Source organism: Lepisosteus oculatus, chromosome 14 (genome assembly GCF_040954835.1).
Source record: "Lepisosteus oculatus isolate fLepOcu1 chromosome 14, fLepOcu1.hap2, whole genome shotgun sequence".
Lineage (NCBI taxonomy): Eukaryota > Metazoa > Chordata > Actinopteri > Semionotiformes > Lepisosteidae > Lepisosteus > Lepisosteus oculatus.
In genome coordinates, this window is record NC_090709.1 from 13363984 (window position 1) to 13388875 (window position 24892).

The following is a 24892-nucleotide window of genomic DNA, read 5'->3' on the forward strand; positions in this document are numbered from 1 at the left end:
AAACTCTAAATCCCAGGGTTGTGAATTCAAGCTCCATGCTGGTGTAATGGCAAGGCTTATTAATAATACAGGAATTAAGTTTTCTGCTCCCTTGCCTTGCTCTCCCTCATCCTAGTGGTGCTGGACACAGAGAGGCCATTCCATTTGGTTCAGATTTAAGATGTTTTTCTATCTGAGTTTTTTCTATGTTTTTTCTGATAAGGAACAACTCCCAAGTCTGAGGTTCTCCAGCCACCCTAATAAATGGTCATCTCTGGCGCCTTACTGTCTGGGAGATTCCAAGGGAGAGTCTCATCCCAGGTTGTTTACAACCCTAATGTCAGAGAGCATAGTTATTCATCCTCCACCTTGATCAGCTAATCAGGAACTGGTAGGCCAGGGTAACCCCACATGGGTCTCGAATGCCCACGGAACATTCAAGCAATGAACGACCGTAATTCCTCCAGATAAAACAGGCAGCACAGGGCCCAGAAGATGCCCCTCCAGGACATTCTCAGACTCAGCTCGGACAATCACGTGATGGAGTCGAGAACGGAGAACGTTCGCATGTAACCAAAGGATCCGCCCGAGGTTAGCCCAGTAGCAAGCCTCATGAACCCACCGCAAACACTCGCCTGATCAACGAGTGAACTAAGGTCGGAACTGTCAATAGCTGGATCTTATTATTCAGGGCTAGCACTACACTGGGAACGAAACGGTCTTCTTCCCATTGAAAGAGTGGACCCACAGTCACTTTTCATGTCCACGGTCTCTGCTAGTGGAGCCAGGACTAACTCCCCTCCTTCTCCCACTCATTACGCCGGACCAGGACTACCTGGCGCTGGTCCAGAGGATGCCGATTGGATGCAGCAACAGCCTGTCACTGCTCTCTTGTGTCCGTGGGAGATCTGAATCCACACAGATTGGATGAGTATTCAACATTCTGCATTACAGCTCGAGAATTCAAATGTTACCTCAACCTCAGTTGATATCAATTTAATGCCTATGAGTGATGTACTTCACTTTGAGTATCTAGTGTAGAAGTTGTCATCAAAGTTCATTTACGAAACAGTATAAATGAATGGTATACTGAATGTATGTCCCTCATGGTTTGTGACTCTTCGTTATTGAATATACAGTATAAGGTCAGCAGGCTTGGGGAATTGAACTTTAAGGTGAAGACTGCAGGTTCAGTAGCAGCAGAACCTGATCAGTATCAGTTGACTCCGATATACTTTGAAAACTTAACTTCTGGATTTAGAGTCAGACATGCTACCGTTGCACAATGGGGTACTTAATTAAAAAATAGAAAAACAATCAGTGTTCCTGGATCTGTTATCGAGAACAACACCTGCACAAGAGCTGCGCAGGAAGAATGAAATGTGGTCTGGGATGAAGAGACTCTCTTCGGAAGAGCGGTGCTCTTCACAGGATAATTTTTTTGGGACACTGATTTGTCTCCTTTGGGGAATTCAAAAGTGCTGCAGCTGTGACCTCGTGGTGCAACGGTAGTGCGTCTGACTCCAGATCAGAAGGCTGCGTGTTCAAATCACGTTGAGGTCAGCTGTTAGTTTTTCAGGTTCTGCTGGTCCTGAACACGGAATTCACACCATGCAGTTGAGTTCTATCTGTACACCACATAGATAATCTAAACAAAATAGAGCAGTACAGGACACGCAGTGCGGAGCTCACACAGCGAATAGCCTTGAACACAAGAGAAAAGGCACAGTTCACATCTGCCAAACATCATGTCCGACTTTAGAGACAGCTACATCAGAGAATGGAATCCCGGAAGTTTCAGATATTTTTTTTTTTAAATACAGGTTCAAGAAAACCTGAAAGTTAGGGAGTTTCGGACACTTTTCTTTTATTAAATAGTGTCTGAAGCCTGAAAATGTAATTTGAAAAAAAAAACCGCTATAGGACATTAGCAGGTGCTTTTTGTAACGATTTGCTATTTCATGCTGGAAAACAAAGGAAACAGACCCAACGTTTGCTTTCAGGTACGGTTCATTACATAATATACATCTATTACTGAGGAGCTTGAATAAAATTTACACGAGCCAGGCAGAAGTCGAACCTACAATCTTATGATCCGAAATCAGACGCGTTGTTTATTAAACCGCTGGCATTTCACATGACCTGAATTTCCCCATAGTGTGCTCAGCGCCGCTACTAGTAATGCACCGCTCCGTCTAAAATTTCAAAGTGAGAAACATGTGTTTTCTGATTTTTTATGAGTTTTAAAATATAATCTCTTTAAATCAGACAAGGGCTTTATGTTTCGCACTGAAATTCCAATTGACTGAGAATTCAAAGAAAGACTGTTTTCTTCCACAACACCGTATAATTATCACATCCACCAGACTCTCCAACCTCTCCAGACCTTGCTGGTTGAGCAATTGCTCCGATAAATTAGGTCACGTATCATGTTAAATCACTTCTTCTCAACACAACATTTCCTGGTGCACGTTTTCTCTATGAAAAAAAGACATTTTTTCCTTGCACGATTTCTCGTTTTTTTATCAAAGCGTACAGAAATAAAAAAGAAGAAGAAATAGTGTTGCAAAAGAACTCTGTCGCCCTTGGGAGATGTCAAACCCATTGGACATGAAAAATGTCAGATAAAAGCCAGTTCTCTTCGTTTCTCAGTGTCGGGGCTGCTACTGTATGTAAAAGAGGCAATTTGCTCTGAGAGCAGGTTCAGCGCTTACTGAACACTACTGTCTCAGAGTGGTGTGTCCAAGTGGCTGTAAAAGGGGACAGGTGTCCTGTCACCATCGGTTAGTTGGTTAAAGTGCCTTTCTATTAAACAAAAGAACCTAGGTTCAAATCCCAGCTGGGTATTTCTTCCTATCTTGAAGTACAGAACGTACCATTTTGGTCACTCACAAAGGGCTTGATTTCGTTAAATGCAAAATGCAGGTGTTCATTTCCTTTCTGGAAAACTTGCTTTTGATGAAATTCACACAGCTTGCGAAACATGAAATTCAATTCTTGGTTATCAGTGCAGAAGAAATATTACCGACTGGCATAAAGAATGGTAAGAGATATTTTTTTAACCGGAAACTTGTGATTCAAGAACCCAGTAGTCAGTCTCTGTGGTGCAATCGGTTAGTGTGTTTGGCTGTTAACCGAAAGGTTGGTGTTTTGAGTCCACCCAGGGATGGGTTTCTTTTGCGATGTAAACATTGTCTTCGCATAGGTAGATTGGATCTCTCAGCGAAACCATAGCCATTTTAATATTTACAGGAAATGCGAGTGTTCAACACGTGTCAAAAATGTCCAATAATGCCCAACATCGCAACTCCCCAGAAAACCATATTCACCCAAGAAAAATGATCGTTGAATCATCATTTATACTCCCGTCACATCCTCTGCTGAAATATTTTAAAAATACAATGCAGATTTGTTTGAGAACTTGACAAGCATTGTTATGTTAGCACTGTGCAGTTGGATTTTGATATTTTGACATATTTACCTTAATTTTAAACATAAATACAATCTATTGTAATTGTGTTGTAATATTAAAATATATTAGCTGAGGATGCAAAGGGGTGAAAGGGAAAGGTCAGAGGGTACAGTAACAACAAGGTTAGGATTGGTGGAGGTGGTAGGGGTGTTGATGGTTTTTCTCTGTAGAGGACGATTGAGTTTTTTATCTGTCTCTGAAGTGAGAAACTGGAAGAGCTGGGAGTTGAGAGATCTGATTAGGTTAGATATAAAAGGAAGATGATGTTGAGCTGTTAGCGGTAAAAATTACTTAATGTCTTTGATGTAAGCAAAGATAAAAAGAAAATTATCCTTGCTTACTGCCCTGTCTTTCTCACACCTGAAGAAGGCTTCACGGCCAACAAGTTGTGTTTCCTTTCTTGTCTTTTCAACATGGAACAACCCTTTACTTGTTCCTTTGCAGCCTACGCATGCTGACACAGCTACTCACCTGATATTTAACATTTCTATAATCACAACTATGAATGTCCACTGTGGGTATCTTTTCCATGATTATTTATTCTGTCATTGAAGCATATTTTATGTCATACCGAAGTGTCATAATCACTGATTTTTTTTTTTCATTTAGAAAGTAAGAAAATGATAAATCACTATGAATTGCATTTAGCCTGTTGAGATATAGATTTTCTATGTACTTTAACATGCAATGTTCACAATGTCACAACTCAGAAATGCAACAGTGAAGTGTTGTAATTACAAATGTACATAGTGTTGGAACATTGAGATGTTTTGGTAATGAGGAAGGAGGGACATGCCATGTTCAAATGGTACAGTAAAATTTCTTGTATTTCGGGATTAAGAGAGCCTGTTACATTGTGTCTCACACCTCAGTGTCAGAATTTTGAGATGTTTTTATAACCAGGGGGTAGGTTTATAGCAATAAGCAGAAAGTGCCATCACCCTTTGCTCATCCTCGGTTAACCGTATATTCTCATATGCCATGTTCTAAATGTCCCATTTATATTAAAATTTCTTGTAAAATGCAAGATTTTAAGACTTTTTATGATCAGAAGGCAAGGTTGTGGTAAATATGCAGAAAGTGCCTGTGAACTTATGTTTTGCCTTTGCCTTTTACTTATTGTGTTTGTGTTATTGTGAGTTTTGAAAATTGGTTTACAATTTTCTGAAATGTGTTTCACACAAAAATGCTATTTGGATAGTCACTACTTACATATTCCCCTTTACTGAGGATAAGTACAGTAATCCATCCTGATTAGTACTTTTAAAAATTACTTTAGAGAGCCATCTACAGGCGAAAGCCGGCATAACATCACAGCAGCAGCATTTAAGGCAGAAGAAGCTGGCGAATAAGAAGCCAGCTTCAGCCTTGTTAATGCAATATCATTGGGTGAGGTGGAAAAATATTTCTTGCTCTGAATCCTAACATTTTTATAGGAGGTGTTCTAGTACTTCTTGCCTCAGATAAAACTGCCAATACATCACTTATTTCTATTCCATCAATAGCAGCGGTGTTATCGGTACTGATTCCTAAATGTACGTCCTGTCATCATATAAAACGTTGAAAGTTTTGACTGCATTCAACTGATCAAATTTCTCTTCGATGACAGTTATAATTTTATCCAAAATACATCTGAAACAAACTTGCACTGTTTTTTTTATCCAGAAAAGCATCATCAAGAGACTCAAAACATACCTGTTTTTTTTTCTTCTTTCCAGGAGGAAGGATTGTTCAGATGCAAACATTGGTCCAAAATCAATGTACTCTCCTATCGCTGTTGCTTCTTCAAATCCTTCATTTGAACGTCGATATTGAGGGATGATATCGTACAAATTCTTTTAAAGCAAATTTTCTTAAAATATAAGCCTCTGTTATATTTGTCTTGGAAGTTTCGCAAGGTATAATAGACCACCTTGTGCCCTCCGCTAAAATATGATAAAATACAACAACATTTATTTACATAGAACGGCATTTATTGTTACATGTATATTAAAATTAAGATAAATATACAAAACTATTAAAATACAAATGTAAAGTCCTAACATAATCATGCTGTTGAACTGTCTTTTTTGCTTGTCAAGTTCTCCAACAAATCTGTGTTGTAATTTTAAATATTCTAACTAAGGGTGCAACGAGAGCATAAATGAATTCTCCTGCCAGCCATTCCCAGTGATATTGACTTACGTACTTAATTGTTTAACAAAAAAAATCACATTTCCTGCAAATATGAAGTGGGTTAAGGTTTTGCTAAGAAATCCAAATAAGTAGAGATGAGGTTTACATCACAATAATGAGAAGTACATTTCTGGGTGGGCTCAAACCACTAACCTTTCAATTAACAGAGACTCACGTGTGTCCCTTTTCTCCATTTGCAAGCTTCTGATTAAAAAAAAGAAAATAATGCTTCTTTCTTGCCAGCCTGCGATATACAAGGCAAGACTTGTATTTAATCTATCGCAAGCTGTATGAATTTCATGAAAAGCAAGTTGTTCCAGAAAGAAAATGAAAACTTGCATTAAACAAAATCAAGCCACATGTACAGATGCAGCCAAAAAAAAAGCGGGCGATACCGCATTATTCTGTGTTGCGTTTGACGCAGTTTACCGCAAGTTACAGTATTAATAACTCTAAATTCTCACATAGTGCCGCATGATACCACGTGGTACCGCAAGTAACATAATAGTATCCGGAATTTCCGCAAGGTGGATGTCACGCCCTCTGCAGCTAGAGGGCGCTCCTTCTCTGTCCTGTCCCTAGTTTCCGGTCTGCTGTCCTTCCTGTCCCTCTCTTTCCCTTGGGCTATATATTTCCGGGTCTTGCACTCTGTCCTCGCTCAGCATTGAGGTTCGGATGTCCTGAGACCCGCCTAGCACCAGGGCGCCCCACGTCCGCTCCCTGAGGGCATAGGTTTCTATACGGCATTCCTGAACTCTTTGCACTATGAGCCCGGGCCTTTTTCCCGTCTCGCCGCTACGCATATGGGTCTTTTTCCGCTCTCCTGCTCCCCACGGTTAGTCCCTTTGGACGTCCGTGACAGAGGAGCTAATAAAGCCCAACCTCTCATGTTTGAGCTGTCGCCATCAGTCTTTAACAAAGATATTACTAATAGTATTAATAATGAATGAACTTGGACAAGCTGTAAACTCAAAGTATTGCCCTGGTCCATGTTCTTTTTTTCATTGACCGTCTTTGTAAAAGTAACAGCACAGCATTTCGCAATCACACATTTGTTTCCAATCATGCAAAGTACAGTAATTTTTGAGAATCTCCGATTTACCATGCCTTTCACATGCTCATAAAAGATATTGATTTAGGAACATAAACATATTACTGTATGCAAACTGTACTGTATACAGTATGTATATGTAAATTTAATGTCTTTACTGTGCCCGTTTAAGTATTATATATTTATATGGAATTTTACCACTGAAGGGAAATCTTAGTAGCTGTGCATAAAAAGAATAGGAGCATACTGTAACGCGTGTGAAGGCCATGAACAATATTAATTTTGGAACATAAACATACAGTATATGGCTGGTCTCTGTACTTTAAAGAAAAAATTCACACCAGTATTCCATTTCTCCCTAAACATTTTAAGCATCAAAGTCTTTAACTAACATGTGAAATAGTGTGTATAAAAAGTGGTAGTTTTAAGCTTTTCTGCTAATATAATCTGGAATCACATATCTAAAGAAATTAATAACGATATAATTATATTTGTGTACTGCAACACAGTAATACACGCTGTACAATGTCTGTTGATTGTGTATGTGTAGGGCTGTTACACCTGGCTTCATGTGACTGCTCTGGGAGGTTTTGTGGTCTAGGTTTCTGACTTCTGAGCCCAAGGTTGTGTGTTCAAATCCAGCTGGTGCCATGACTTTTCTCTTAACAAACATTTCTTCTGCTTCCTGCTTCTAGTGTGTGTGTGTGATCCCTTTACATCTCCCTTCAGATTTAAAAGGTTATTAATCATATGTTCTGTGTTGCATCTTCCCAGTGTAGCCGATCTTTTGCTGCCTGGGTAAACTATCACAAAGCTTTACAGAACTTAACATTTCTATTATCAGCAAATTGTAAATACGACGTTAACATAATTTTTCACTTGAGTGTATGGAGGATTGTCAGCTGTCACTGAGAGTAGACCCCCCCTCTTAGGCTGCACAAACAATCTTTTAATTTTTTTTTTGAGAAATGGAGGCTGTACAGTATGCGTTGCAATATAAACATTTATATTGATTTAAATTGCGTTTTGATTTAAATCGCAAACGCGTGTTTAATTATATGTAGTTTTTGATTCACAATCAGACAAATGCAACATAAATTGTTATCTTTGTCTTCAAAGTATCTTAATAAACTTTCAGCATAGCTTTCTCCCCGTTTAGATTTATTTTTCTTGGAATTTTGGGATCAAACGTTGAAAGATTAGATTGTAATCGTTTTTATTTTTTAAATACATTTTAGAAAAGTGTAATTTATACTAAAAAGATGTATTTATTTAATACCACTCTATACTTATATTAATGGAGTTTGACACCTGAAGAAGGCTCCACAGCCGAAAAGTTGTGTTCTCTTTCTTCTTTTTTTCAGCATGGAATAAACCTATTACTTGTTCCTTAATGGAGTGTAGCGGCGAGGCTTATTAATAAGAAAGAATTAAGTTTCTGAGCCTTCCCAAATGAGGCCCCATTTCTCTGTTCATCTCTGTGGTGCAGCCACAGAGAGACTATTCATGCAGGGTGATTTAAGATGTTTTCTCCTGATAAGGACAGCTCCCAAAGGGGGATGCACTTAGCTAAGCCTGGCTATCATGATCAATGGTCATCCGTTGGCGCCTATCTGTCTAGGGAGTGCCAGATGGACATCTGGACTGGATTCCTAGGTGTCAGGAGTAAATGACTCATATCTCACCTTGATCAACCAATCAGGGACTGGTAGGGCCGAGTAACCCACGTGTGACTCTGATGCCCATGGAACTTTCAGCCAATCAACGAGCTGAAGTTCCTCCAGGTAAAAACAGGCAACACAGAGAGCCTGTAGTAAGATTCAGGAGAATTCTGTGGACTATTCTAAAGGGAATTCAAAGGAGAATTCCAGGGCAGGACGGCCCAGGAGCAGAAGGCTCCCAAGGGCAGGACATTCTCACAGTGCGCCTCCTGACCATCCTGAGACTCAGCCCGGACAACCACGGAACGGCCAGTGTGTCCGAGTGCCAGAACTTTCCTTTGTTCTAAGAGTCTAGAGCGGAGGTTGCCAGAGAGTAACCAGAGGATCCACCCGAGGTTAGCACCAGTAGGAGGCCTCGTGAACAGGTCGGAACTGTGGACAGCTGAATCACTATTCAGAACTAGCTCTTCATCAGGAACGAACCAGTCTTCTTCCTGACTTGCTTGGACCCACAGTCATCTTTTCTCCTGTGCACAAACTGTGCTAGTTAAAGCCAACACTAACTAGCCGGTCAGTGAGCATCAGCAGCGCACCGTCGCAAGCCGCACAGCACAGCCTGGCACCGAGGCAGAGAGCGCGGATTGGACAGCAACAGCCTGCAACTGTTTCTTTGAGTCCGCAGGAGATCTGAATCCCCAGAGATTGGATGAGTATTCAACTTCACTGCATTACTGCTCGAGAATTCAATTGTTATCCCAACCAGTTGATATCAATTTAATTCCTAAGAGTTATGTACTTGTTTTGAGTATCTAATGTAGAAGTTATAACCAAGTTCATTTACGAAACGGTCTAAATGAATGATATATTGAACGTATGTCCTTTTGATATGTGTAACACTTTGTAACTGACTGAATATATACCTTTTGTATTCTGATAACCCTCTTGATAAGATCTGTTAGGTTTATATGCATATTCTATGTATTAATAAATGTATCCTCGTGTATTAGTACCTGTGTGTGTGCGTTGTTTGAGTTATGTCGCATGGTTGGATTCTAAAGCCATCAAAAGAATCAATTTTGTGATTTACTGCTACAATTAATAATTGTCCCAGTAAATGCCCAAACCCTACAGAACTGGTGCCTTCAGAGAGCACACTACAGTGTGATTGCATATTTTTGTGTATTTTCATATGTCAATATTTAATTCACTCACATTCCTGTATGCTTGGAAGGAAGGCAGATTGGATTTGGCACAGGACGCCTGCTCATATATGTTGATCTTTGTTGGGCTGGAAAAACAATGATAAAAATTGTATGAAAAAAGCTCTCCCCAACATTTCCCTTCTCTTGGCCATGGTTACACTGCCCTTTCTTTCCGTCTTTTGTCCTTCTACAAAGATTCCAGGGCTCTTTATCCACCATAATATCAGAAGCCAAAAATAACCATCTAATGTGTAAACAGCATTTGTAATGTTGGTAGCTGGAAGAGGTTAAGTATGTTTGCAAGACCTAGTTGATTACACCACAGACTTACCTTGTTTTTTTTTCTCTTTTAAAGGCTGTGCTGGACTGTACCACTATCATAGAAGATTTTTTTCAAGAAACATCGCAGTTCCATAGTAGAATTATCAATAGTAGAATTCCATAGGACATTATTTATCAACATCTAACATTACCCAGTGTGAGACTCTGCCAGTAAACCTCAGAGCATTGAGTTCTCCACTGGTGAAGATGGCTTTCTGAAGTCATGAAATCCACTGCTCGGATGCCTGAGAGACAGTGATTGAATCCTGGCTGGAATTAGGCTCTCTGATAGTGTTGATCTGTGGGAATTATGTGGTAAAAAGGGAAAACTCCTTTACTTTAGTCACTTTGAAAGTTCAAATGTACAGATCTTCAGAAACCCCAGTCTGAAGGATGAAGCAGGTTCTGCTCAAGGAGTTGCCTATGTTTTGCTCCATTCAATCCAAGCAGATAGTCCAACATTTGCCTTCTCTTGGCCATGATTACACTGCCCTTTCTTTCATCTTTGTACTTATACAAAGATTTCAGGACTCTTAATCCACCATAATATCAGAAGCCAAAATTAACCTTCTAACATGTACAAATCATTTGCAATGAAAGGAGGTGGAAGGGTTTAAGAATGTTTGTAAGACCTGGTTGATTACCACACATAGACATACTTTGTTGTCAGTTTTTTTTCTCTTTGAAAGGCTATAGGAGGGGTGTGATGGACTGTACCACTATCATAGAAGATGTTTTTCTTCTAAGGACACTTCTGTAGCAAGGCGTATTTAAAATACAGGAATTAAGTTTGCTGCTCCCTTGCCAGTCCCTCTCTCCCTCATCTCAGTGCAGCTGGATACAGAGAGGCCATTCCATCTGGTTCACATTTAAGGTGTTTTTCTAGCTGATAGAGTTTCCTGATAAGGAACAGCTCCCAAGGCTGAGATTCACCAGCCACCCTAATAAGTGGTCACCTCTGGCGCCTTACTGTCTGGGAGATTCCATGGGAGAGGCTCATCCCAAGGTTTACAACCCTAAGGTCAGAGGTCACTGTTACTCATCCTCCACCTCAATCAGCCAATCAGGAACTGGTAGGGCAGGGTATCCCACGTGGGTCTCGAATGCCCACGGAACTTTAAGCCACTGAACTACCGTAGTTCCTCCAGATAAAACAGGCAGCACGATGCCCAGAAGGTGCCCCTCCAGGACGTTCTCAGACTCAGCTCAGACAATCACGTGACGGCCAGTGTGTCCGAGTGCCAGGACTTAACTTTGTTTTAAGAGTCGAGAACGGAGGTTGCCCACGCATAACCGAAGGATCTGCCCGAGGTTAGCCCAGCAGCAAGCCCCGTGAACCGCCGGTACTCCACCGTCAAAGCTCACCTGATCAACGAGTGAACTACGGTTGGAACGGTGCCCCTCACACCTCACAACAGAATAACAAACGGCTTCATGTGCCAAAGCATTCCCCTGTAGATTCGGTTTGCACTATGAATTAGACGACCCCGAATGAAATATTTTAGTGTTGGCTCAAATGTGAGGAATTTCATGAACCCTCAAAAAGGAACTTGCAAAAAATGCCAGCAATTCAAAGCGTGTAGGCAGCATGAACAGACCAATTCTGCAATTTCTGTTATCGCGGGTGGTGCTTTCCGAGTCGATGGCTCTGCATTAGAAATGAGAAGTGCTGAACTCTAAACACGTTCTTGCCATTACTGCTACTCCTGCTGCTACTCCTTCGTCCTCGAAAAAAGAAAAGACAGGCATGTTTTGAGTCTCAAAATGATCTTCTGGATCCACAAGAATTTGATTGATTCCACAGTATTTTGGATGTACTGTACTTATAACTTCCAACGAAGAGAGACTTCATCAGTTGCATGAAATTGAAACTTCCGACTTTTTGTCTGGTATTGAAAATAAGTTTAAAAAAAACATAAACAATTTTCTAACAAACAACTCATGAATTATTGCCAGGATCTATATTTAGCGTTCGGTAGTGATAACACTGCTGATATTGATTGAGTAGAAATCTATGATGTATTGACAGCTTTGTCTGAAGCGAGAAGTCCTAGAACGCCATCTATGAAGTTTTAGGATTCATACCAAGAAATGCCTTTTGTTTCCCACCCCAACTGCTGCTTTTGCATTACACATTATGTGAACATTACCAGTTTTGGTAGCTTCTGGGCATGATTTTCCTAAACTGAAACTTATTACAAAATTCTTTAAGATGAACCATGTCCAAAAATTGTAAATCAGGACTCATTTTAAAATCAAATGAAATTACTACAGAAGAAAAGGTTTAACTGAAATATGAATAAGACTATGCAAGCCTAAAAAGTAGAACAATTCAATTTATATAACTTATTTTTTTATTTTTTGAGAGATGGGCTCACACACCGGAAGACACTAACGTTTCTCTTTGTTAGAGTATGTGAATAACAGTTTAACCCAAAATGTTTGCAATTGTGATTCTGTTAAAATTCTATAAATCGTCTATCAATAGTAAGAAATTATTAAGAAAGTAAGAAATTGTTTTATTTCATAAACTATAAGACAATGAAGAGAGTTTACTTCACTTTTGTTCTTTTGACTTAAGCGTTCAGGATCCGAACCCATCTGCGGACGGTTGTGTTTCTTGAATCTCTTGTAATCATCAAAAGTCGTTGTTTTGTGCTTCAGTTTTTTTATGTGATCGATACTTTACATGCTCTTTTGCATTTTCCTTCACATACAGAAAAAGTTCAAGGTGTTCATGTCACTGTGCTGCACATTTACGCTGGACCACCTGTAACAGTACAGGACACACAGTGAGGAATTCGTGCAGCTTTCAGCTCAGTGCCGAGTCCAGAGGGAGGACTCGCTCGCTGAATGATCTCTCAGGAAATCCCGGGTGAGATTCAAAAGGTAAACCTGGCTCTCTATGAACACGAGCAAAGAGTTCTCACACAACAGAAGATTGCGATGTGAGTACAGTAATATAAAACACCTGAAGATGCCAGGGATTGAACCCCGGACCTGTGGAGCAGTAAGTGACTTGTAGCGTTGACATAAGAGAGACTTACATAAAGTGCTTTTACTGACCATATTACATATTACAAATCACAGGAAGTAAGGTCTTAAAACATTAGGCAGTAGTGGGATTTAAACCAACGCCCCTGAGAGAGTGGAGCCTAAAATCCAGCATATTAGACAATTCAGCCACACTACCTCTGGCCCCTTCTCCTTTCCTCTCATTGCTGAGTATAGGTGCCTTCATGCAATTGAGCCAGGTTTGAATCCCAGCCAATGCATCCCCAAATCTTTTCAAATGAATTTGTGATCTTGTAGCACATCCTCTGAAACCAGCAATCGAAATTGGAAACGTCTTCTTCAACACTGAAAAGCTCAATTCGGACTAAGCAGTTGTACACAGGACAGCAGTACCATATGTGTTCTTGATTGATTCAGACTCGTTCTCAGTGGTACTTGCTCACCAAATAACTTAAAAGCTGAGGAAGAATGCTACGAAAAATACTAATCAAAATACAAACTAATAATCATTATTAACCAGAAACAGTAGAAAAACTGGTCACAATTGTGATTATGTCGCTTCTCTGCTTCAGCAATGAAGAAAGATGTGAAGACGGGGGTTTGAATTTAATCCTTTCTGTAGGGGGTTTAGACTTTTAAGTCACAAGCTGGGGTTTATGGCAGGAAAGGGGGTTAACTGATAAGGATTGCAGATGCAAGCTAGGAACCCCCCTAGGTGTAATCTTAAACTGACCATTTGTCCAGAACATCGTAAACTGGCCAAATACCATGAACCCCCCTCTTTACCATCAGACCGAGTGACGTCAGAAATGGAGAAGAAAACACTATATAACCCAAAAGTTTGTACCAGTACGTTGAACAATACTTCGGTTTTGTTGTTTCTTGCGGGAAACAAGACTTCGGCTTTATTGTTCCTTGCATGCAATAAACTCATCTGTTTTACTTCATCTCGGGATCAAGAACCTTATTTCTTCTGTTACAACAGGAGTATAACAGGTTCGATATAAAATCGCAAAAATGTAAAGGGGAAAATACCCCAGACTGCGTGTGAATCCCTCCTTGAGGTAGGCTGTTGTTCTATTGTTAGATAAATATGACGTACTGTGCACAAAATGCTGCATAAAACAACCTGATATTTTAATAATTATTATTTTATAATTTGATAAGTGTGAGGCCCCGGATTCAGTTCACGTTATCTTCAGTCCTAATTTTATATTTAAATTGAAATATAGCGTGCATACCTAATCCACCAACGGGCAGAGCAATATTTTATGGTGGATTTGTATGGGCATCTGTATGATACCACTACAGCACTGGCGCAGGTGCAAAATCCACTTTCACTTTTTCAGTGCCTTCTCTCTCACATGATCCGGAGCGCAGGAGCTTATATCGTTCAAATGTTATTGATTGCTGATCGTTCAGTGGGGGTCCGGATGTGTCTGTGCGGCTGAAACCGGACGGCACCGTCCCAGTGGGCAGTGATTCATCGAATATACGTATATATCACAGCGAAAATACGGCTATACTTATATATATGTTGCCGCGACGTATAATCAACGTCGAATTGCAACCGTAAAATCGACGACATTAATAAATGCATATATAACGTCGAAAACACATCTTACACAGTCCCTGAGGCTTTTTACTGTTAATGTCTTGTGTGCCGCAACTAGGAGTATACAGCAATCTGCATAGTGTGCGATGTAAATTATTTTTGCAGTAATTACTTTATTTACACGTGTATACTAAATATAGTAATAAATATAGTCCCACCCTACATCGACATTAAAAGAAATTAAGGAGCACAAAATGCATTACTTGAAGAATGCATATGCAAGGCAGGGGGCCAGGAGATCTGGACACTGAAAATAATAGGTTTCTGGTTCTAATTGTTAGGACAATTAGACAGGGTTTGCAAATGGTGGACAAAAATCGTCTTAATTTTGTAATATTTTTTTTCTTGGAAATGTAGAAGTTGTGCATTTTAAAATTTATATTTGAATCAAAATGTGTTTTTGTTTTAGTGCGTTAATGTAATTAGTTTGTGTTTGTCATTACTATACTGTATATTGCCATGTTACCAGAATTTGTAGCTGAAGTTTAAGACTAGTTGTGTTTTTTTATGATTATTGCCCATATGTTGATTGTTGATCGATTGTATACAATGTATAATTTGAAATACATATTTTTCAGGTGTGAATGTGTATTTTCTGAATACATTTCTAAACCAAATCATTGGCTTGATTTACTAGTTTCTACACCTGTAAAACCTATCTTTGATGTATAATAGACCTCTACTCATAAACGTATAATAGACCTCTAAAGTTATCCGTATAATAGACCTCTAACCATATACTTGTATTAGACCTCTAAAGTTATCCGTATAATAGACCTCTAACCATATACGTATAATAGTCCTCTAAAGTTATCCGTATAATAGACCTCTAACCATATACGTATAATAGTCCTCTAAAGTTATCCGTATAATAGACCTCTAAATTTATCCATATAATAGAACTCCAACCATTTATGTATAATGAACATCTAATCATAGACGTATAATTGACGTATAACAATAGACGTATATTAGAATTTCATTCTAGACGAATTGCAGACCACATTTATACGTCTAAGGTATGCGTTTAATAGACATATATTATACGTCTTTTGCCCACTGGGGTGTATCAGGCTCCGCTGCACAGCAGCGTAAGTATAAGTGTATAGATGAAACCTTTAATGTATTGTTCGGTTTCAATCAAAATGCTTTACTACTACAAGAGAGAAGTATAGTAAGAAGGATGGAACAAAATGTATGATTTATTGGAAGAAAACGTTTTTTATTTATAAGCTCGTGTCATCCAGCTCTAATACAAAAGCGACTCGCATCTTCAGCCCTTTTTTTGTTTGTGATCATTTATTTATTTAGTTATAATCAACATTGAACTTTTTAAAAAATTAAACGACAATAATCAAACACGCAGACAGATTTTTTGAAAGTATTAGGAGTTGACAGGGTGCCCCTTCGGAATAGTCGTCAGAAAATGTGAGAAAAGGAAAGTTACGTACAGTAAGCTCTCATACACAGTATTCGACATTGGAATCTGATTACAAAAAAACTACCTGTCTCCCCAGCATTTATCGGTGCTGTTGTTCTCTGAGTTCTCTTAAGAAATACCAAATTATCTCCTAATTGCGACTTGCTCGCTGAATGATCTCTCAAGAAATCCCGAGTGAGATTCAACAGGTGTTTCCTGCAACAGCCACGACAAGTGTGAAGACGTTCTCTGGATTTCCCGAATATGACGTTAAATTAGTTCAAATCATTTACCAGGCTTCCCACGTACAAAAAGGCCCAAGGACTCCAGCAGTCTTACAACCACTGTCCTGTTTGTCTCACCAGACACGATCTCTATTCTGTTGTAATCCACGATGACCCCGTTCTTCAGGTGATTTATCATGTCCTTCCTCGCCTGTTGAGAGGCCATCCTGATCTCCTCTGCCGTGGCGTGCTTCATACACACCCTCTTCAGGTGAGCAGGAAGCTGATCAAAAGTATTCAGGCACATCTTGCACACCAGGGGAATCCTAGCAGGTTTCCTTTGAAAATAAATAATATAATTTGTGTATAGAAACAAGCTAAGACTGATTTCTTAAATTATCCTTAATTTTCTCTCTCATAGTTTGAGCATAATGATTTTATTGTATTTATATCAGAATTGCTCATTGCTCCAAACAAAATAATGGCTTAATATAAAAAAGTGAACTCTTACTTGGTCTCAGTCACAGACTTTCCAATAGGAGCCATTGTGGAGTTCAAAAACTGCTGGTCCTAGAAGTGGGGAAGGAATTTTATGAGATAAATTGAATTACAACAGAAGGACTGGCTGAGGGAACACTGGAATATATACAAATTCCAACTAGTGAGGAGTCAATATAGACACAGCTACCTTTCATATTCAGTATAAGATGGAGAGATGAATTGGCCCTGAAAATTCACTGCAATGAGAGACTGCTCTTGCCACTGTATATGAACAAACATACATGCTCATATTCATTTGCAGTTACATTATTGCAATGAATCTGTATCCAAAAAAAGATGTGCTCCATCACGTCAGTAGATTGGATTCCAAAACTGATTTGGGTCAATATACATTACCTTAGAAGATAAGGTACAGTCTACTGTAGGGAACCATCAACTTAGAAAGCATCGGCCTTCCCTGGGGGGCAGGTAGGTGCAAAAAATAAACCTTTATCCTATCTTTATCTTAAGATAAGTGGCCAAGCAGTATTTTTCCAAATTTCACCAAGCTCATCGTGTTGCCATAGTAGACAAAGTTCTATAAAATGTTAAATAACTTTAAAAAAGCATGGTCTTTCAATGCTGTACAAGGTGAATTAAACTGTCCCTGGTAATGCAAAGTAATGAGAAGCATCCCAGAAACTTTATCTCTAGAAACATTAGCTGTTTTATATCATGTAATTTAGTGTGATGTTGTCAGAATTAAAGGACATTATCACACACAGAAATTGGTTCAGTTGAATCTAAAAAACACAGCTAAACATGGGTTTAAATGTAAAATAGAAGTCTTACCTCTTGTCAAAAGATTTAATTCAAGAAGTGAACCTCAGATCCTTCTTTGAAAAAAGTAAGTTAAAATGAAAATGATTGTTAAAAACTGGGCTTTCAATAAATGACAAGTTTAATCTAATACTGCTCTGATCATGGTAGCAGGAAGGTGTGTAAATTACTCTGTACCTTCTCCCCAGCTGTCTAAAAGACTGACCATTTCCAGAGATGGCTGTTGAAAGCCACTTTCTACTAAAGTTAAAGTTCTACTAAATAATCCATGTAAGCCATGTTACACCTCATTCACCTTGTTTTTTTTTATTTTAACCCTGAGATTATAGAGGTGTAATACCTATGGTACCCATATTCACCCTTTATTTAATACGCCATAAATTTAATATGCATTCTTAAATACTAGAAAGAGCTCTCAATAAATTAAATGCCCCATTGAACTGGCCCTGATTATACAATGCAAGGAGAAGTTCCTGCCCCAGCTAAGACAGGTACTTTGGATGTTAATGCTTTTCTGCAATTTTAATGCAATTTCTGTGTTTGATAATGGTAGCAAAGGCTTCCTCCACCCACTGCTTTGCCAAAGGGGAGTGCTGTTTTCTGGGAGGGGTGGAGTCTTTGCTCGGGGTAACTTTCTGCTGAGTGCAATATACCTTTCACTTTTCACCTGCAATCGAGACAGGAGGTACAGTAACTCTGAGACTTGACTAAGGTCCTGGATATTGAATCACCACTACGATCAAGAGGTAAGACTTTACATCTGATAACCTTTTAAAACTAATATGCAGTCAGGCAGATGCATCTTTATTAATAAGCCTCTCTCAGTGCATTGATATTTGTTTTCTAATCTAATATCAAGAATCTCATCATGTGCATGCTGAGGTGTGGAATATATCTTTGTGTTAAATGGTATTGTTTTGTATATTGTATAATTGAAATACTGCCTCTTTCTGGTGACAAGTATTGGCTTAGAAGACTTCTCCTTGCATTGTATAATCAGGGCCAGTTCAATGGGGCATTTAATTAATTGAGAGCTCTTTCTTGTAGATATGAATGCAGAATGGATACAGATTAATTGCAATAGTGTAACTGCAAATGAATATAGATGAGAATGTTCACTTTTTTATGAAACCATTATTTATTTTGGAGCAATGAGCAATACAATAAAATCATTATGCTCAAACTATGAGAGAGAAAATTAAGGATAATTTAAGAAATCAGTCTTAGCTTGTTTCTATACACAAATTATATTATTTATTTTAAAAGGAAACCCGCGAGGATTCCCCTGGTGTGCAAGATGTGCCTGAATACTTTTGATCAGCTTCCTGCTCACTTGAAGAGGGCGTGTATGAAGCACACCTTGGCAGAGGAGATCACGATGGCCTCTCAACAGGCGAGGAAGGACATGATGAATCACCTGAAGAACGGGGTCATCGTGGATTACAACAGAATAGAGATTGTGTCTGGTGAGGCAAACAGGATAGCGGTTGTAAGACTGCTAGAGTCCTTGGGCCTTTTTGTGCATGGGAAGCGTGAAGACACATTGGTAAGGTGAGATATTTTTAATTTGTAAGGCTTCTGTAGTTTCTTTTTGAAATCATTGTTACAACATATTATGTAAAAGCATCTACCTGTATTCCAGTGGCCCTGAGCAAGAGGCCGCTGTCCAGGAGGAAGAGATGCCAGAGGCTGCTCCAGAAACTGAAGCAGAAGCGGAGGAGGAAGGGGAAGATGGGGAACAGTAAGACTCTCTGCTCAATAGGGTTTCTAGTGCTTTATTTTTTATTTGCGCGTTGTATGTATAAAAATTGATTTTGTTTCACAGAGGCAAGAAAAAATGTAGCCTTAATTGGGATGTCAGTGAATTGGTAGATATACATAGTCACACGGGGCCACAATTAAAGCTATTTTCTCCCAGAAGCCAACTAAGAAAACGGAAACACTTATAATACATGTAATTGTCCATGTGTCTTATATCTACAGGGTGTCAGTTAAAGGTAATCTAAAAGCTCTCCGAAAAAAGAGTTGCCCTGGCTGGACTTTACAGAAAACACTCTTGATTCTCCTCTCCTGGCTGGCTTTAAACAATACCTTATCCAGGGCCTGGGAATGGTAAACTGCTCCAAGGAGGTAGGTATTTGGTACATGGGTTTTACTCGGCTTAAACTTCACATACCATGGATGTTGGTCATAAAAATAATGACTTTCTCTATATATGTTTTTCAGGTTGAAAATGTCTCCAGGTTCCTGTTTTTTATGGATCCATCGGAAGTTTCCTTAAGTTTTCTGAAGGACATTCCCAAAATGCAGACATTTGTTTCCCAGTTGAAGATGACTGGGCTGTCTCACCAGACCATTGCAGATTATATCATTAATATCATCAGATTCCTGCTCTTCATCCTAAAAAACACTAACCTGCAAGTGGAGGATCCCAGTCTAGCTAAGAGTTTAATAGACTTACATTTCTTCTCCATCTATATCAACAGCGTCATCGCTACTGAGCGCTAAAGGCAGGTCCTGGCAATACAATCTTCTTTAGAAAACATTTTTCAAACTATTGCCACTACCATACGTAAAGTAAAAGATACCGATTGCACGCAACTAATAAAATCTCTTTTCCAGGGACGTTGTAGCTAGATGCAAATTACAACCGAAAATGTATCAGCTTTAAAATTTTCTTTTGGATCCACAGGACGATCAGCACGAGACTCAAAATATACCCGTGTTTGATTGTACAGCATAGATTGTACAGCATTTATGTTTATATTTATGTTAAAATGAAGGTAAATATCTCAAAATATCAACATCCAACTTCACAGTGCTAACGTAACAATGCTTGTCAAATTCTCAAACAAATCCGCGTTGTATTTCTAAACGATTTTAGCAGAGGACGCAACAGGAGTATAAATGATATCTCCCGCCAGCCCTTCAAAGATACTTTTCCATGGATGAATATGATTGTCTAGGGAGTTGCGGTGTTGATCACTACTGTACTTACCCGGTCTCAAGTGTTGTTGTTGGACACGGGCAAAAGACTCGCATTTTCGGCAAATATAAAGAGGGTTAAGGTTTCAGCTTTAGCGGAGGCAGTGTTTACATTGACAATAATAAGATTACCGTCCCTGGGTGGGGTTGAACCACCAACCTTTCAGTTAACAGCCGAACGCGCTCGCCGATTGCGCCACAGAGACTGATGAGTGAGGCTTTTCTCCATTCGCACCTTTCCGGTCAAAAAATAAACATTGCTTGCATTTTCTTGCCAGTCGGCAATATTCCTTCTGCTCTGATAGCCAAGAATTACATTTCATTTTTCACAAGCTGTATGAATTTCTTGAAAAACAAGTTGTTGCAGAAAGGAAATGCATTCATGCTTTAAACTAAATCAAGCCCTATGCGGTTGTCCAAGATGGTAGTTTCTGCACAAAAAGACAGGAAGAAAGGCACAGCTGGGATGTGGAGCCCGGATCTCCAGTTAACGAGACAGGTACTTAAACCGACTCAGCTACGGTGCCGGCAGAATTCTCCTCTTTTATAGCCGCTTGGACACACCGCTCTGAGCCATTTGCGTTCAAGAAGCCCTGAGTCTGCCGGCTGAGCAAGCTGCCTCCTTTACACGGAACAGGAGCCCTGACCGTAAGAGAAATGAAGAGAAATGGCTTTTATTGGGCACTTTTCATGTCCAATGCGCTTGACATCTCCCAAGGGGGACAGAGTTCATTAACGACACTTTTCCTTTCTTTCTTCTTTCTGTACACTTTGATGAAACAAAACGAGAAATCATGTAAGGGAAAACATGCACATGCACATGTCTTTTTTTCATGGAGAAAACATGCACCGGGAAATGTTGTGTTTAGAAAAAGTGAGTTAACATGAAAAGTGACCTAATTTACCGGAGCAAATGCTCACCAAGCAAGATCTGCTTTACTACTAGAGAGAAGTAGAGTGCAAGACGTGATCATTTCATGCCGCTGTGGAACGAAACGCTTTTGTCTTGGAATTCTAAATCAATTAGAAATTCAGAGCGACACATAAAGGCTTTAAAACTGATGATTTTTTTAAACTAAAAAAAAATGTAGAAAACACGTTTCTCACTTAGAAATTTAAGATGGGGGTGGGGTATTACTAGTAGCGGCACTGAACTCACCATGGTGCAATTAATTTACGTGACGGGCTAGTGGTTTAATGGATAACGCGTCTGATTTCGGTTTATAAGATTGTCGATTCGACTTCTACCAGGGTTGTGTGATTCAAATCAGGCTCCTCAGAAATAGATGTCTGTTATGTAAATGAACCCCACCTGAAAGCAAACGTTGGGTCTGGGTTCCTTTCTTTCCTGCATGAAATAGCAAATCGTTACAAAAAAAAAACACCAACTAATGTCCAATAGTCCAATAGTTAGTCATTTAAGTAAACATGAATATACTGTAAGGTCTTGGTACATGGGAGTGGATTTCAACCACAATTAAAAGAAGGGCAAATTATAATTACAGGCTTCAGACACTTTTTCATACAAAAGTGACCAAACACTCCCTAACTTTCAGGTTTGCGTGAACCTGTAACAGAAAAGCGGTTTGAAACTTCCATTCTCTGATGTCACTGTCTCTAAAGTCGGATGTGCTGTTTCGCGGATGTGCAGTGTGCCTTTTCTCTTGTCGTGTTCAAGATGAAATGCTGCATAAGATCCTGACTGGGTGTTCTGTTACTTCATTCAGATTACCTAGGTGGTGTACAGCTAAAACCCAACTGCATGGTGTAAATTCCGGGTTCGGCACCAGCAGCACCTGCAAACACATCAGCTGACCTCGACGTGATTTGAACACGCAACCTTCTGATCTGGAGTCAGACGCACTACCGTTGCGCCACGAGGTCACTTGCGACAAGTGCTTTTAATTCACCCAAAGAGAAAAATCAGCGTCCCTGAAAAAGATTGTTTTCATTCTCTCCTGTGAGGAGCGCCGCTCTTCCAACGAGGGTCTTTTCTTCCCAGACCACAGATTATTCTTCCCGCCCGGCTCTCTCACGGAGAGCAGACACACCGTCTCCACTAATGTGTTTACTACATCTATAGATCTGACCCCCTACAGCCCCGATATTCCTGGACAGGATATTTACCACCAGCCTGGTGAACTTCTCATCTTGACCTCTCCCAGGAGGAGCACAATTAACACAGAATCCTCTCTCCATTTAGCAAATAACAGAAAAAAACACTGTTTACCTGTCAAGACAGAAAACCAGGCTGCTCCAGGTGAGGCTTAAACTCACAACCTCGGCATGAGTCCACTGAATATGTCATTTTACATGGCCTGAACCAGGAAAGAGATTGGAAGTCAAGAAGTTATGGTTTTGTTTTAATACTTGCCTACTCTTTTAATTTTTCGGTCAAATCTTTTATTTGGGAGTACTTTCAATGGATGTTAATCTTTGTCCCGATGCACGATTCTGGGCCATGGTGTGTCTTGAATAATGTTCTTATAGGCTTCAGTTTGGAAAAGTGCGCTCTTCAGAAGCTACCGAAACCGCTAATGGTTACATAACACTTAATGCAAAAGCAACGTTCGGGTTTGAAAAAATATATTACTTGCTATGAATACAAACACTGTTACAGGAGGCGTGTTAGGGCTATTTTAGCTTAGATCATCAATTCATCTTACATTTGTTCTCCATCTATATCAACAGCGTCATCGCTACTGAGCGCTAAAGGCAGGTCCTGGCAATACAATCTTCTTTAGAAAACATTTTTAAAACTATTTCCACTACCATACATAAAGTAAAAGATACCGATTGCACGCACCTAATAAAATCTCTTATCCAGGGACGTTGTAGCTAGATGCAAATTCCAATCGAAAATGTATCAGCTTTAACATTTTCTTTTGGATCCACAGGACGATCAGCATGAGACTCAAAATATACCTGTGTTTGATTGTACAGCATAGATTGTACAGCATGTATGTTTACATTTATGTTAAAATTAAGGTAAATATATCAAAATATCAACATCCAACTTCACAGTGCTAACGTACTGTAACAGTGCTTGTCAAATTCTCAAACAAATCTGCGTTGTATTTCTAAACTCTTTTAGCAGAGGACGCAACGGGAGTATAAATGATATCTCCCGCCAGCCATTCAAAGATACTTTTCCAAGGGTGAATATGGATTTCTGGGGAGTTGCGGTGTTGATCACTATTGGACTTCCCCGGTCTTAAGTGTTGTTGTTGGACACGGGCAAAAGACTCGCATTTTCTGCAAATATAAAGAGGGTTAAGGTTTCGGCTTCAGCGGAGACAGTGTTTACATTGACAATAATAAGAGGATCGTCCCTGGGTGGGCTTGAACCACCAACCTTTCAGTTAACAGCCGAACGCGCTCGCCGATTGCGCCACAGAGACTGATGAGAGAGGCTTTTCTCCATTCGCACCTTTCCGGTCAAAAAATAAACATTGCTTGCATTTTCTTGCCAGTCGGCAATATTCCTACTGCTCTGATAGCCAAGAATTACATTTCATTTTTCACAAGCTGTATGAATTTCTTGAAAAACAAGTTGTTGCAGAAAGGAAATGTATTCATTCATGCTTTAAACTAAATCAAGCCCTATGCGGTTGTCCAAGATGGTAGTTTCTGCACAAAAAGACAGGAAGAAAGGCACAGCTGGGATGTGGAGCCCGGATCTCCAGTTAACGAGACAGGTACTTAAACCGACTCAGCTACGGTGCCGGCAGAATTTTATAGCAGCTTGGACACACCGCTCTGAGCCATCTGCGTTCACGAAGCCCTGAGTCTGCCGGCTGAGCAAGCTGCCTCCTTTACACGGAACAGGAGCCCTGACCGTAAGAGAAATGAAGAGAAATGGCTTTTATTGGGCACTTTTCATGTCCAATGCGCTTGACATCTCCCAAGGGGGACAGAGTTCATTAACGACACTTTTCCTTTCTTTCTTCTTTCTGTACACTTTGATGAAACAAAACGAGAAATCATGTAAGGGAAAACATGTAAGGGAAAACATGCACATGCACATGTCTTTTTTTCATGGAGAAAACATGCACCGGGAAATGTTGTGTTTAGAAGAAGTGAGTTAACATGAAAAGTGACCTAATGTACCGGAGTAAATGCTTACCAAGCAAGATCTGCTTTACCACTAGAGAGAAGTAGAGTGAAAGACGTGATCATTTCACGCCGCTGTGGAACGAAACGCTTTTGTCTTGGAATTCTAAATCAATTAGAAATTCAGAGCGACACATAAAGGCTTTGTCTGCTTAAAAGTGATGATTTTTTAAAACTAAAAAAAAATGTAGAAAACACGTTTCTCACTTAGAAATTTAAGATGGGGGTGGGGTATTACTAGTAGCGGCACTGAACTCACCATGGTGCAATTAATTTACGTGACGGGCTAGTGGTTTAATGGATAACGCGTCTGATTTCGGTTTATAAGATTGTCGATTC

At 39.6% G+C, this 24892-nt stretch overlaps 1 protein-coding gene and 4 non-coding genes across 4 annotated transcripts; 2 read left to right on the top strand and 3 right to left on the bottom strand.

The window, feature by feature from the left end:
- LOC138242764 (zinc finger protein 271-like) overlaps positions 1–24892 on the top strand; it is a 1399044-nt gene that overhangs the window by 743992 nt on the left and 630160 nt on the right.
- Positions 1471–1542, top strand: trnaw-cca (transfer RNA tryptophan (anticodon CCA)). The gene has a single exon. It is a non-coding gene; the product is annotated as a tRNA-Trp (tRNA).
- Positions 20573–20646, bottom strand: trnan-guu (transfer RNA asparagine (anticodon GUU)). Its single transcript has one exon. It is a non-coding gene; the product is annotated as a tRNA-Asn (tRNA).
- On the bottom strand, positions 22253–22324 carry trnaw-cca (transfer RNA tryptophan (anticodon CCA)). The gene has a single exon. It is a non-coding gene; the product is annotated as a tRNA-Trp (tRNA).
- Positions 23768–23841, bottom strand: trnan-guu (transfer RNA asparagine (anticodon GUU)). Its single transcript has one exon. It is a non-coding gene; the product is annotated as a tRNA-Asn (tRNA).